Below are 14,788 nucleotides of genomic sequence, written 5' to 3'. Positions count from 1 at the left end.
ATTTATGGCTTAGTTATAGCTCTTTATGTGTTTTTGGTTATCGCCATTTTGTGGGCGTGGCAGTGGTCTGATTCCGCCCATCTTCGAACTTAACCTTCGTATGGTGCCAAGGAACACGTGTTCCAAGTTTCATTTAGATATCTCAATTTTGACTCAAGTTACAGCTTGCACGGACGGACAGACGGACGGACGGACAGACAGACAGACAGACATCCGGATTTGAACTTTACTCGTCACCCTGATCACTTTGATATATATAACCCTATATCTAACTCGTTTAGTTTTAGGACTTACAAACAACCGTTATGTGGACAAAACTATAATACACTCTTAGCAACTTTTGTTGCGAGAGTATAAAAATAACATTTGTGATTTTTTCTTTTAATTCTTTTGATAGTTTTAGCTTTAATATCATAAATAAATTTTATTTGTTCTAATTTTCGAAAATTTCCAAATTTTCGAATTTTACACTTCAGTTACGAAAAAATTTTGAGTAATTTTAATTTACTTTTCTGATAGTTTCAACTTTAATTTCAAACAATTTTTTATTTTTTTTTTGAAGTTTCGAATTATGAAATGAAAAAAAAATATTTTTTCTAATTTTTGTTTAAACTTTTTTGATAGTCTTAGCTTTAACTTTAGTTTTTTTTAATTTCGAAAAATTTCGAATTTTACATTTTAGTTCAATTGATCTGATATTATATCTGTTGTTTTGATTGTTCTAGCTTTAATTTCATAAAATTTTTAAAGTTTTTCGCACTCAATTTTTCTAACGAAATTTCAGAATAAATTTTCATATTCATTTTTTCTTTTAACTTTTTCGAATTTCATTTTTTTTTTTTAAATTTTATTGTTCTTAAAGCTTCATTTCATATCTATTCCTAAAGCATTAAACAATGCCACAAAGTAGTCTCACCACCGCATACATTTGTATGTATGTGTGTATACTTGGTCACGCCTGCTTATACTCGCCACTAAATAGACACCAAAACTACTAACTCACACACACATACAGCCACAGCCATAGTATAATAAATAGCGCGCCCACATATCCATCTTTGGCAGCGACGACAAATGTCCGACAGCTGAGAAATTATGTGTGCCATCGCTGTGGCGGCGTTCGCGTTTACATTCGCGGTTACTCATACGCCCCGGTCAACACCCATCAAACTACACTTATATGCAGACTCACACACACTAACACGTGTAAATGTCGCGAAATGAAGTCAACAAAGACAGTCGGCAGTAAATCGACGCAGGACACACACATACACAGACAAGGAGGGAGTATTATTTTTGGACCGTTGTTTTATTCAAGTTTTGTTGTGGCTGCTTTTGTTTTGCACTGCTTTTTATAGCGTGTTTTTTGTTGGTGTTTTTGTTGTTTTTTATGTGAGTTTTGAGTTTGTCAATGAATTGTGGTTTTTTGTTTTTTTTCTGTCAATTTTTATTGCATTTCTGCTTTAATTACTCAATTTTTGCTTAAAATTTTGGCTTAAAGTGTGAATTCGTGCGCTTGAGAAGAAGAAGCAGCAGAAGCATGCAAATTTGTGCTTTGAAGTGCTGGCGAATGTGATTTTTTTTTCCTTTTTTACTGAAAATTGTTTGCTTTGGCACTCAAAGTGTTGTTTCAGTTTACTTTGTGTGTGTGTGTGTCTATGTATGTGTGCGTTGGTAATTGCGGTGGAAATTGAAATGCATTAAAGCAAATGTAAATAATAGTTGAGGTTGAGCGTTAACATAGCAACGCATATACTACATCACCTGTATGTTTGTGTGTGTGCGTGTGTTTATGCAAATTTGCATATGAAAATAAATTAATTAAAATATCTAACACAGAATTGAATAATTTAATTCGTGCAAACAAAAAGCGTATGTTTCACAAACTCTGTATATACTATATAGTTGCTACATACATATGTACATACAAACCAAAAATAATACATCAAAACACGTGTGTTTGTGTGTGTGTATGTCTGCTCGTAAGTGGTTAGCTAAGTGTGCAATTTAAGTGAAATAAAGATTAAATATAAAATTAAATTAAATATTTGCATGGCATTGCATTAGAGTGCACTATGTGTAAATTAATTAAATTAATAGCAACAATAATCGAACAAAAACAACAACAACAACAGTAAAATTTTAGCTTAAATGTGATTAACGGGTATAAGTTCGAAATGTTTACAGACATAAATGTGTGTGTGTGTGTGTGTGTGTGTGAATTTGTAGCAAATAAAAAAAAATATTTGTAAAAACTATGAATGTGCAAAAAACAACAAGAACAACATTTTGTATAATACAACAAATATTTTACAAAAACAAATAAATATGAACTAGTCAACTAGTTAATGCGTGTGCAAAAGTAAGCCAAATTAATGTTAGGGATAAAAACAAACAAAATTTAAGAATTAATTACTAATAATTAGCTAATAAAATGCGTTAAATAGTGGAAAAGCAACTTCCATTAACAGCTGAATTGCGCAAAAAAAAAAAAACAAATTGACAAAAATATCAAATTAATTGTACAAGAATTTTCAAATAATAACAAACAATGCAAGTGTTAAGCAAGCTAAAATTGTGTAATAATCAGTAAATCACTAGAAAAAGTAAAGAGCATGTACTCAATATGAAAGCAATTAATTAAAATGTGGCATGTTACTCATACGCCATGTCTACCCGCTAGAAGGTTATTTTTGAGTCAAACACATTTTGCTGCTTCCAAAAATATTTTTTTTTTTTTTGAATAATATATTTTGAATAATATATTGTTTTTTTGTAATTTTTTTCTTCCTTTTTCAATTTTTTTAATTTTTTTCCATCCATATTTGAACCGCCTGAACACCTTTTGGTAATGATAATCAATTTTTTTCTATTTGCTACGCTCAATCAATTATTAACATTAATTTTTAATTTTTTTTTATCTTAAATTATGCTTTGATTTATTATATTTTATATACAAGCTCTTCTTTATATTCTTATAATATATTTATTTATTTTAATAGCAAAAAAAAAAATTATAAATTTTATTAATTTTTAAATATTTTTAAATTTTATTATATATGTAAATTTTTTTTTATTGAATTTATATTAACCAAATATTTTATTTATATTAATTTTTAGGTATTTTTATTATTTTTTAACTCAATTAATACTTGTATTACTTTTTTTATTCAATTAATTTTTCTATAATATTTAAATATTTTTTTCTTAAATTTATATTACTCACATATATGTATATAATGTTTAAAGTATTTTTACTATTTTTAAAAATACATATTTCAAAATTTTTTAAAATAATTTTATCACCATTAGATACAAATATTTTTTTTTTATTTTTAAAAATTTCTTTTTACGTCTGAAACTATTATTTTTACTGATTTCTTTTTTATTAAACTATATTGTTTTCACAATTGTTAATTGATCAATTAAAATTTTGATTGGGAAACCAGTTGTTGTTCTTCATACTGCCGGCTACTCGATTAACGAACAGCTGTTATAAATTTTAGTTTTTGCTGTCCATAAGTTGACAAGTTTTATCAGCTGATTGCCATTTTTAGCAGCGACATCGTGTAGCGTGAACAACAGCTCGCAGACAAAGAACGTATATGTAATTACAAATACGTTCCTTGTCGCAGAGTTGCATTTCATTTTCAAGTCGATTAAAATTCAATCAAAAATTAGTGTAAATTTTTATTTTGTATGGTAAATCGATCTTAATCAGCGTTTTAATCGAGCAGAGGCCGGTTAATTGAACAATTAGCTCCTGTGTGAAAAGGCTATTTTGAAATTATATTTTTTTTTGCTCCCTTCTTCACTGAATTATATAAAAAAAATTGTTTATTTAAAAAAAATGTTTTAATATTTTCCCAAATTTTTTCGAAAATTATACCCTAAAATATTTCTAAAAATTTTATTTATTAAAAAAAATATTATAATAATTTGTAATAAATTTTCTGCCGTTTTTTTTAAGCTTTGTATCTATAAATTAAATTTTCCAAAATATTGCTCTTTAAATTTCAAATATTTTAGTATGTGCATTTCAAAAAAAAAAAAAAAATAGATAATATTTTTTTCTCCAACAATGCCAAAAAATTTGAATTTATGAAGAAATCAATAATAAAAATGTTATTGAAAATAACTCCAATAAAAATTCTCAAATAGCACACAACACACAATTATAATAAATTCAACACTCTTTAAAGTAAGATTCCTACAATTAATAACATATTAAAAAAATAATTAAATAACTAAAATTTTAGTTTTTTGTATGGAAGTCTTGCATTTACGAAAAGTTTTGAAGGAAAGTAACACAATTTTCTCCAAACAAAAATTACCTTCAAACAATTTAAGAAGAAGAAGAGCGCAAATAATGTTTTAGACTAATTGAAATCACTTATATTTAAACATTAAAATTAAATAGATTTTAGTACGAAAGCAACTAGTTCAGCATAATTCCATTCTAGCCTAACTTATGTAAGTACTGTGAGCCATAAATTATGTGTATGTATGTATATTAGCGGTATATTTGTAAATTATATTAAACTAGTTAACTGAATAAGCGAATACCAAGAAAATATGAACTAATAGCGAGTCTAAACTAAGTCTAAGCAAGAAAATATTATAAATTATTATTTAATTAATTAAGAAATTAAATTAATTAATACAAAATTGCAACTGAAATGGAATTCAATGCATTTTATGTGAACTCAGTAAGTTAAAATAACACATACGATAAACACTGAGCGTAGTAAATAGGAAATAGTAGTTTAAAAATGAAAAGAAAAACAAAAAATGTCAAATAGAAAAAGTAATTAACTTAAGTGAATGAGTAACGTAAATTTAGACAACAAAGAAGTACGAAATCTTAAATAAAACTAAAAGTTTTCAAATCAATAAAGATCAAAATTGTTTTAAATACTAGAAAATCGCGGATAGTGGAAAAATAGAAATTGTCAATTAAAGGTGAGTTAAAAAATAAAAATTAAAAATTAAAAAAAAAATAAATTTAAAACTAATATATGTGACCTGGTCTACGAAAAGGGAGCTAACGTGCGAAAACTAGTTTTCTGGGAAACAGCTGTTAAAAATGAACAATTCGTTTCATCCATCCGAATCAACTAAAAAGTGAAAATTGATTTTTTGACACCTAAGCCCCCTTTCCGTAGACCAGGTCACATATATCAATAAATATAATAATCAAGTAACTTGATTTTTTTTCGAATTAATTTTTTTTTTTAATTAAAACATATTTTTATCACAAAATTAAATATAATAAACTTAATAAAACTTAAAATAATATTAAATAATTTTAAAATTTTTTAAAAATAAATTTCACAAAATAAAAAAATAATAATAATTAAATTATTAAACAGAAATTATAAGAGATATAGTATTTAATATAAAATTATATGTGTTATTAATAAAATAATAATAATTAAATTATTATTTTTTTTTTTAATTTTTAAAAAAGATATTTTTTTATAAATTTAAAAAATCATAATAATAAAAAGTGTTTATGAAATTAAAAAAAAAATAAATATAACAAAAATCACAAATTTTTAATTTATTGTAATTTTTATATAAATTTTTAAAATAATTTTAAATAATTTTGTTTTACTTCAGTTAGTAAATTGATATTGAAAAAAGATTGGATAAAATTTGTATATATATTTTAAATTTTTATTATTATTTTTTGATATTTTTAAACTATTTTTTTTATACAAAATTTATTTGCTCTTCCACACACTATAAAAAATTCCTAATTTTATTTTTAACACAGAAAAAGAAAATATCAGAAATCCTTAAAATAAAGTTTTTGCGTGTCAGGCAACTAACTCTACTATTTTTAGCGTCAGCAAATTAATTGCGCAAACACATGAAAAAAATTATAAATAATGGGCGCTAATTGATGGCACTCATGCCCTCGGCTGTCGGAAGTGGCGAACTTGTCAAAGTTACTTGTAACAAGTTGACACTTTATTGCTGCTTTTATTTCTATTTCTTTGTTGCTGTTGGTATTTTTTTTTTTTGTCACAACTATATTTTATTTACTTACTTTTCTGGGGTTTGTTTTAAGTTTGAAATTCGTTTCTTATTTTTTCTCATTTTCTTTGTATTTTTTTTTTGCAATTTCCTTTTAATTTCATTTTTTTAATTCTCTTTTAGTTTTATTATTTATTTTATTTTTACTTTTTCTTTCTTTTCAGCTTTCCATTCAACTCAGCGTCGAATTTTCCTTACTCAGCTGAATAAAGTTCGGTGCGAAATCGACATCAGCGCGCTTCTCAAAGTGACTATCGAAGCAGGCGAGCAAGGCAAGGTAAAAGACACGCACGTCATCACAAACACACAAATATTCCAGTTATGTGACCGCCTGACTTTCGCACACTCTTGCTGTTTCTTCCAGGTATGTACATTTGTTTTTACTTGCGCCTATATGTATGCTATTAGTATGTATGTGAAGAAGGCTATAAAGCATGTATCATGTTGCCTATGATTTATGTGATGATTGTGTGTCTGTGCGTGCTCCTAATAGACTTTTGCAAGCGAGTGCTTTTTGGTCTGTCAGTCGAATTGCGTTAGTTTCTGGTTTGCACTTTATCGTAGCATACTTTTCAGCGTCGCGTCAAAGCAGCAACTCAAAATTGTATTTTTCATTTTCATTTTGTGGCTGCTGCGCACTTTTGCCCTAGTTTTGGATTTAAAATTTCTTGCTGTTTTCACTTTTCACGCAATTTTTTGCATTAACGGCAATATTTTTTTGGAAATCAAGGTCATACACATACGAACACATACTCCGCAGTGCTGGGGTTAAATGTCTTGAGTGTGGCAAGACAACAGCCTTCCGTTTTTCTTGCAGATTTTATTGTGTTTAAAATATGAGAAATCCTCACAGACAGCCTCACAGGAAGCAAAGGCTTTGAAGTGCTAAAAAGTTGCGAAAGAATTACAACGAATTTTGCGAAGTTTGGATAATCTATTCTCACCGCCGTTGCAGGCTCAACTCCAAACAAAGTGGTGAGCTGCAGGTAGCAAATGCCGTTAGTCTGAGTTTTGGAGATATTCAGGCCCTCTTTTAACACGTTGACCCACAGCAACATTTTACCTTAATTTTGTCCTGACTCTTCGCTTTTCGCTCATGCCTTTATCCGGTTCCGCAAATACACTGCCACTTCCAAATCTTTTGAGCTTCTTACTGAGATTCGTTATTTTTGAAGATATTGAGTACAGAATAGATTTAAAGCAAATACTCTATATCACTCCCGTCATTATCGTATAGCTTTGAGAAGGGTTACATAAATATATGTACAATAAATGCAACGAACAGAAAGTGGATCCTCTATGGAACCTAGTCTCCCTATGTCTTCGAACTTTTTCCGAATGAGGTCACTTTAGAAAATGGTTCCTGAATTTCGAAGGTTACCTTAGCCTAGGATAGGTTAAGTAGGTTAAGGTCAATAGATAGGTCTCCTCAGCTGAAGAAAAACTCAAAACTGTCTCTTGTGGCACCCAAATACCCCCAACTTGCGTCTGCCTTCATCTCTAATCGGCATTCTACTTTGGGTCGATCGAATATCTAGTTTCAAAGCTTCTCAGCATTTTTGGAAGAATATTAACGGGCAAACCTTCATTTTCAGTTTTCAGGAGAGCAAAGCGCTCTCTCTCTCTCTCTCTCTCTCTCTCTCTTAGAGCTTAAAGCTTGCTATATGTGATTTTTTACTAAAAAAAGGTAATAGAACAATGAACTTCTGACACTGATAAGCTTCCAACAGAAGCAGAAACTTTTTCTTCTACCCTCGTTCACTAAGTTTTACTGTTTAATTAGTATAGAGTTAAAGAGAAGTAATGAGATATGAAGAGTATATTGAGTCCGACCTTTCTTTCTCAGATGTTGCGTAAACTCTTATGTAGTCCAGGGATCGTTTCACTACAAATTTTCCGCTTTTCATTTCACTAAGCACACTCAACTCAACTTAGTTGGCAAGCCTTCACCACAAAGTGAATTGAGGCATGCTTTTAGGCGTACGCACGCTAGCCAAAGCAATCTACACACTATTAAGCACACACAGAAAAAGCGAAATAAACTCGCTTTTGGGATTTGGAGCGACGCAGGCACGTAGCTGCACACGCCGCCAAGCTTTTTGGCAGCCGCGCAGACGCTTAGCGGCGCTGTGTGTCAGCAGAACTTGGCCAACGCATAAATTCGTAAATTCGTTGTGTTCCAAGCAAGCGCTGAATGCCGTGAGAAGATAAAACAGAAGATAAAAAATCCGAAAATTTTCACAAAAATTAAAAAGAAGCCAAATAAACTGAAAGCTGACAACAAGAACAACAACAGCAGCAAAGTGAAATTTGAATTGAGTGTTTGGTGTTTGAAAATTGAAAAATCCTTGCATGAGTGTGTGTGTATATATAAATTTCTATTCTTCGGAAATTATATCCAAAGACTGTGCGCCAGTGACGCGTGCAGCCGCAGCTTGCGGTGGAAGGCGGCAGCAGCGGCGGAAGTGTGTGGGCGCGCATGCATATACATATGTAAATACATACAAATACTCTTTCGTGTGTGTTTATGTGTCTCTGTCTGTTGCTTTGTGTGCGTACGCGCTGCGCTGCGCCAAGATAGTTGTTGACACAGAAAACGCAGAAAAGTGAAAACTTTTTTGGCTTCGTAATTTCTTTTTAATTGCAGCAAAGGCATGAGTGGGAAAAATCGTCAACAGCGCTTTGTTATGATTAATCTCTGCGCCTTCCCCTCGCCCCAGTCCGCTTCCCTTTCACTAGCGCCCTTATGACGCTTTGTGTGCGGCAATTCGGCGATGCATTCACAGATTTGGCATTGAAAGTGAATCACAGAGAGATTTTCATTTCATGTGGCGTCGCTTTAAATTGTGTGGCTCTATATGATTGTGTCTATGTTTGTTTGCGGTTAAAATATTTATTTTTCGACGTTTCTTCCTTGTTCATTTTAAATGTGCTCGCAGTCATGGTTTAATATTCTTCCTTCTTCCTAAAGAGCTTTCTAAATAACTTAAGATTTTACAGTTTTGATTTTTAAAGTTTCAGCTCAGTTTATTATAGTTTTGAAAAATGGGCGTGGCCTCGCCTTCTATTGGTTTTAATGTTCTCCTAATTCTTAAGACGAACTCGGGAGAACATTGTATTTCTTTATTCTTGGTTCGATGTGAAAACTAGTGAAATCGGGTAATGACCACGTCCCTTTCCCATACAACGGTTATATTAAAAGCTACCAAAACTATGTTAATTGTTTAAAAATAACGCCAGAGACATCATATTTACCAACAGGAATGCAGAAGTAGGTTCATGTATCAGATCTGTTAAAAAATTGTAGAGTGTGAGTGGCACCGCCCACTTTCGGGAGAAATGTCGGTTCTACAAAACTATTGGCCCGATTCAAACCGATTCCTTCATGATATTTTTATTATATTAAACAAAACTAAGCTCAAATAGAGCCACTAGTATGTGTAATATGTGTGTACAAAAAATGGAGGCTATACGTGGTTATCATCCCTCTACTCTTGTCTTTACACGGTGCATATCTATCAAGACCTGAGATACAATATCTTAATTGAAATTAATAGCCATTTCACACAGGAGCTAATTGCTCAATTAATCGGCATCTGCTCTATTAAAACGTTGATTAAGATCGATTTACCATACAAAATAGAAATCTACATTAATTTTTGATTGAATTTTAATCGACTTGGAAATGAAATGAAACTCCGTATTTGTAATTACATATACGTTCTTTGTCTGCGAGTTATTGTTCACGCTACACGACGGTAGATGTCGCTGCAAAAAATGGCAATCAGCTGATGAAACTTACCAATTTCTTATGAAATGCAAAAACAAAAATGTGTAACAGTTGATCGGTTATCGAGTAGCCGACAGTGTGAAGGGCGAGAAAAGGCTTCTCAATAAAATTTTTTATTGAACAATTAATTTGGCTGTGTGAAAAGGCTATAAATGAGCATATTTCCTAAACATAATTGGTTACAAAAATGGTTCAAATCGAGCCACAACTGAGACTAGTCCCCATATATCTATTATTAAATGCGTTTAAATAAGTTAATCGCTGTCATTAAATTTTCGCACACACACACACATCGTTAAAATATTTGAAATTTTTACTTTCAATTAATTGATTGTAAACTGACACATTTCTTGCATATTTTACGGCGCTTCAGCGCAACAGGTGGCTGGCTGATTGCTGAATGACGTGTACGCAAATTAACACAAAACCGCAGATAAACACTAATTAAATGTGATTAGCAGCATGAGTATGCGGAAATGTTGAACAACCGTTTAGTTTCAATTTCAAAATTATGGAATTTTATACAAAATTATAATTGCTAGCGCCGCATAAATTAGAATAGTGAATGCATGCTTCTCTACTTAAATAAAAATTTCCATATTTACTTTTCATTTTCAATTGCTGTATGCAATAATATGCTAAGTGGCGTCAAGTTTCAATTGCTATGCAACGGTTGTACGCTGCGTATGAGTGACATATTGCCGTACTAAAATCTTAGCTTGAAGTGTTTTATTCAGTATAATGTGAAATGCGTGTCTGCATTGAGTTGTTATTAATTAAAAAATATAATTAAATAAGTTTTGAATAAGTAATTTAATTCATGCAATGATCTTAGGCTCATATGACACATACTCATTTCAAACCTATCTCTCTCTTCCACTTTCCACTACATTTGTAGGCACCACTCATATCTTCTCTAACAACTAATCCTATTAACAGTATTAAACCCTTCAGCTATTTGGCATAATTTCCGTCATACTTCATCGCCCTTTCAAGTGCAGTGCAGCGTCGCTTTCAAACCTGTTTTCAGTTTTGTGCGCTCTTCTCCTTAGAATTTTTTCTTTTTTTACACCATATCTTTTTCATCTTCGTTCGCGTTTAGACTGCCGCTTGGCACTTGTAGCAATCAACATCGGTTGCACTTTCTAATTATATGCAATTTTAGCCTGATTTCAACTCTGTGACTAAAACAGTAAACAGACTTCACTTGTGTGCCGCCGTGCAGTGCTCTAGATGGCGCTTGTCAGCCAGCAGTTGACGCCTGAAAGTTAGGAAGAATGTTAGTGGATGATTAGTGGAGGTGTGTGGCATGTAGGAATATAAGCTCTCAATGCTCTAAAAGTTTAGAATCTTGGATAAAAGTGAGGTTAAGACCTGTGTCTAGACCACTTCCTTCGTATCAAGTTTGACGAAAGCTCAAAAGCTTAGTCCCCGAAGCTTTCATATATATTACAGGATGTCCAACTAGAAAATCTACTTTGAACTGGCTTTTAATGTGACCATAGTGCCAAAAGGACTAGGAACTGATAAAACTGTTGCATTTCAAACTAAATCAGAGGAGTTTCCAGCTCAATAGGTTATTTTATAGAAAGCCTGGGTTATGAACAAAGATTTCGAGGAGAGTTTTTCAGATTTCGAACGCTTCAGAGGCCTTTAAGAATCGTTAGATCGAGGAAAGAAGGACTAAATGTTCCAGTCAGGTACTTATATCGAGTTTTCAAGGTCTTTCGTGAGAATCGGGCTTCTAGAAATGATCTCAGAGCTACATAAAATAATATTACCGCTACTTCGGCAACCGAACTACCACTAGTACTGCAGAAAAAATATTTTTCCACTGGGCTTCAACTATTTTTCGTATTTCTTATGCACCTCTTTGTCCAAAGAAAGTATTTTATTAGTGAATATGCCTCAGTATATGTCTGTCTCTCTGTCTGTGTGTGTGCGTGTGTCGTCTAAGTTCATTGCATACTAATTTCGTTAAACGCTTCGATAAATGATTATGCATACGACAAGCGACGGTTGTTGTTTCTGCTAGGAGTTAGGCAGAACTACTGCTGCTGCAGAGAAGCCAATGTACTCTACTTAGTCATTTGCATAGGCAAATTTAGCTGCATATGTGTCGGTGTGAGGGTGTGTGTACCTGCAACTAACAACTTTTCAGTTAAATTTTCTTTATGTAGAAATTCAAAATTCCACTAATTATTAGTTGAAGGTGCTGTTGAGGGGACTATATGTGTGTATATGAGGAACTGTTACAACAACAACAACAACAGCAAATAATGTGTTGAGTATGTGTATGAGTGTCATTTTACAAGTGATGAAGAGCATATGACAGGCGTGCTGTATATGTAAAGATATATATTTTACATATATACTTTTGTTGTTGTTGTATATATACAGATTATATAATATATATATATGTATTCATGTCTCAATTTCCATTTATTTATAGCAGCGCCTTGGGTAAACACCGCGCGCTCAGACACATTTGCGGTGGCATGTCTTCACAGTAACATAACATTCTTCATCTCTAAATATATATGTATTGAATTCTAACATATAGCAAAATACATATACGCGAATAATAACAATAATAAAGCCGAGTTATTAATGAAAAAAGGCAGAAATTGTCGCGGCTTGTTTATGCAAATAAACTCATTCCTTCACTATATCACTATATATATATATATAATGTATATGTATATACGCTGTTGCGCTCATATTTGCAAGTGGCATGTGGCATATGCGACATGCGGCACGCCACGGTTGTGTCATGCGACAGCTCAGCGGCAAGAATTGTCATAACATATCTATATACAGCACGCACTACCTTGCTACTGTTGCTTTTGTTAGTGTTTTTGTTGTTGTTCACTCCTGACTGCGCGCATTAATTTTGATGTCTCATTCACGAGCCGCAGTGGCATTGCTTCGCTGTCAGCGCGGCGCTCTTCTTATTATTATTATTGCTTTTTTTCTGTTTGTTATTTTTGTTGTTGTTGTTGTTGTTGTTGCTGTAGCTGTTTTCATTGCTTGCGGTTGCGTTATTGCCACAAGCATTCACCATAAACCCGTTGATGGCGAAAATACACACTTGACATAATTTCATTATGTGTGCGCTCGCCTTCACGTTTCATTATACAAGCAGCGCGGCGCGGCAGCACACAAGTGCGCGCTTTCACATGCACATGCATACAAGCACGCGCGTAATCGCTGCTTATACTTATATATTTTATTAACTTGTTTTGCGCCACGACAGCAACAGTAGGGGATTTCTAAGTCGCGTGCTTGCTTAGCTCACAGACTGACTGTCAGCGTGATGTTAGTAGGCCCAGCGCCTAAGTCCACATGTTATCGCGTGCGCTTCTACAAATATTTATGTTTGCTGTTGTTTAACTATAGCAAATGATACGCGCTTAGCTTTGGTGTTGATTTTTTTCAACCATTTTTCATATTTCCTATTTCATCCACCAACTCCATCTTAAGCTTCTACGCTCGCCTCAGCGGCTTTGCCGATCGCTTAAGTGCTGTGCAAACAACTTGATTACGCTTGTTCGATTTCGCTTTCATTTTACACCACTTGGCTGCGCTTTGCGCTAACAAATACAGCTTTGCCTTTCTGCTGCTGCTGCTTCTTCCTCTTACTCTTATTCCTTGTCTTGTTCCACTTCTTTTTGTTGTTTATTCTACCAACATTAACGCTGTTTACTTGAGTTTCCTTTTAATTTCGGTTGTCTTCAACAAGTTTGTCTAACTGTCTGCGCTTTTGTCATTAGCACGCACACACACACAACTCTCAATATGTACACCCTCAAAGCTAAACACACACATTTTAAATAACAATTTCAGCGATTTTTAGGAAATCCATTGTGAAGCGCAGCATTTCAACAGTTTGCGTTTAAATTGAAAATCGCAAATACCGTTATTAAAGTATGTGTATATGGAAAATAGAGAGAGAGAGAGAGGGAGAGAGTATGCAAATATTATAAAATATGCATAGCGGTTCAATTGAAATGTATAATTATAATTTTCACTTTTGTTTTTATTATTTTTTTGATTTCTGATTTTAAATGTTTTTGTTGTTGTTGCTAGAAATTTTAGTAACAGCTCATAAATTTTTTAAAACTGTAACGCGTGCTCACCTTGCATTGCATTTTCACGAATTCACGCAAATTTGTTGTTGCCCAAAAAGCAATGAATGCCATTAAATTAAAATTTAAATGCGAAAAAAATTGTAAATTTAAAATTTTATTCATTTATTAATTATTTTTTTGATTTTCTTGTTTGCATAATGTATGAGTTGCCGCACAATGCGCTTGGCTTGTGCGCTCACAAATTTAATTTCGCAAATTTCTAATAACTTCAGCTGGGCAATTTTCGTTAATTTAATAAACTGACTAAGCAAATTTAAATTGCAATAAATTGGAAAATTTCTGCCGAAAATAAATTGAAATTTTTTAATTTAATTTAAACTTCTTTCCGCAAATAAAATTGGAAATTCATTAATAATTATTTTCACAAGCACTTTGCTCCAATGATTACGAAAATATGCTAAATTAGCTGCAGTTAATTAGAAAAAAAAAATTTAATTAATTTTCTTATAGCATAAATATATAAGAGTTTTTTTAGTAATTTTTTAGACTCTGTAGCAACCTTATAGCTTATATTAAAGGGTGATTTTTTAAGAGCTTGATAACTTTAAAAAAAAAAAAACGCATAAAATCTCATCGGTTCTTTATTTGAAACGTTAGATTGGTTCATGACATTTACTTTTTGAAGATAATTTCATTTAAATGTTGACCGCGGCTGCGTCTTAGGTGGTCCATTCGGAAAGTCCAATTTTGGGCAACTTTTTCGAGCATTTCGGCCGGAATAGCCCGAATTTCTTCGGAAATGTTGTCTTCCAAAGCTGGAATAGTTGCTGGCTTATTTCTGTAGACTTTAGACTTGACGTAGCCC

The 14,788-nt window shown here is 32.2% G+C and overlaps 1 protein-coding gene across 1 annotated transcript in view; it reads left to right on the top strand.

The window, feature by feature from the left end:
- LOC105212741 (uncharacterized) overlaps positions 1 to 14,788 on the top strand; it is a 172,364-nt gene that overhangs the window by 118,662 nt on the left and 38,914 nt on the right. The window contains exon 8 of the mRNA XM_054230733.1: positions 6,207 to 6,406. The gene's annotated coding sequence lies outside the window, so the exon portion shown is untranslated. The remainder of the gene's footprint in view (positions 1 to 6,206; positions 6,407 to 14,788) is intronic.

This window comes from Zeugodacus cucurbitae, chromosome 5 (genome assembly GCF_028554725.1).
Source record: "Zeugodacus cucurbitae isolate PBARC_wt_2022May chromosome 5, idZeuCucr1.2, whole genome shotgun sequence".
NCBI lineage: Eukaryota > Metazoa > Arthropoda > Insecta > Diptera > Tephritidae > Zeugodacus > Zeugodacus cucurbitae.
The sequence above is the reverse complement of the archived record's forward strand: the minus strand, read 5'-3'. Positions and strand labels throughout refer to the sequence as shown.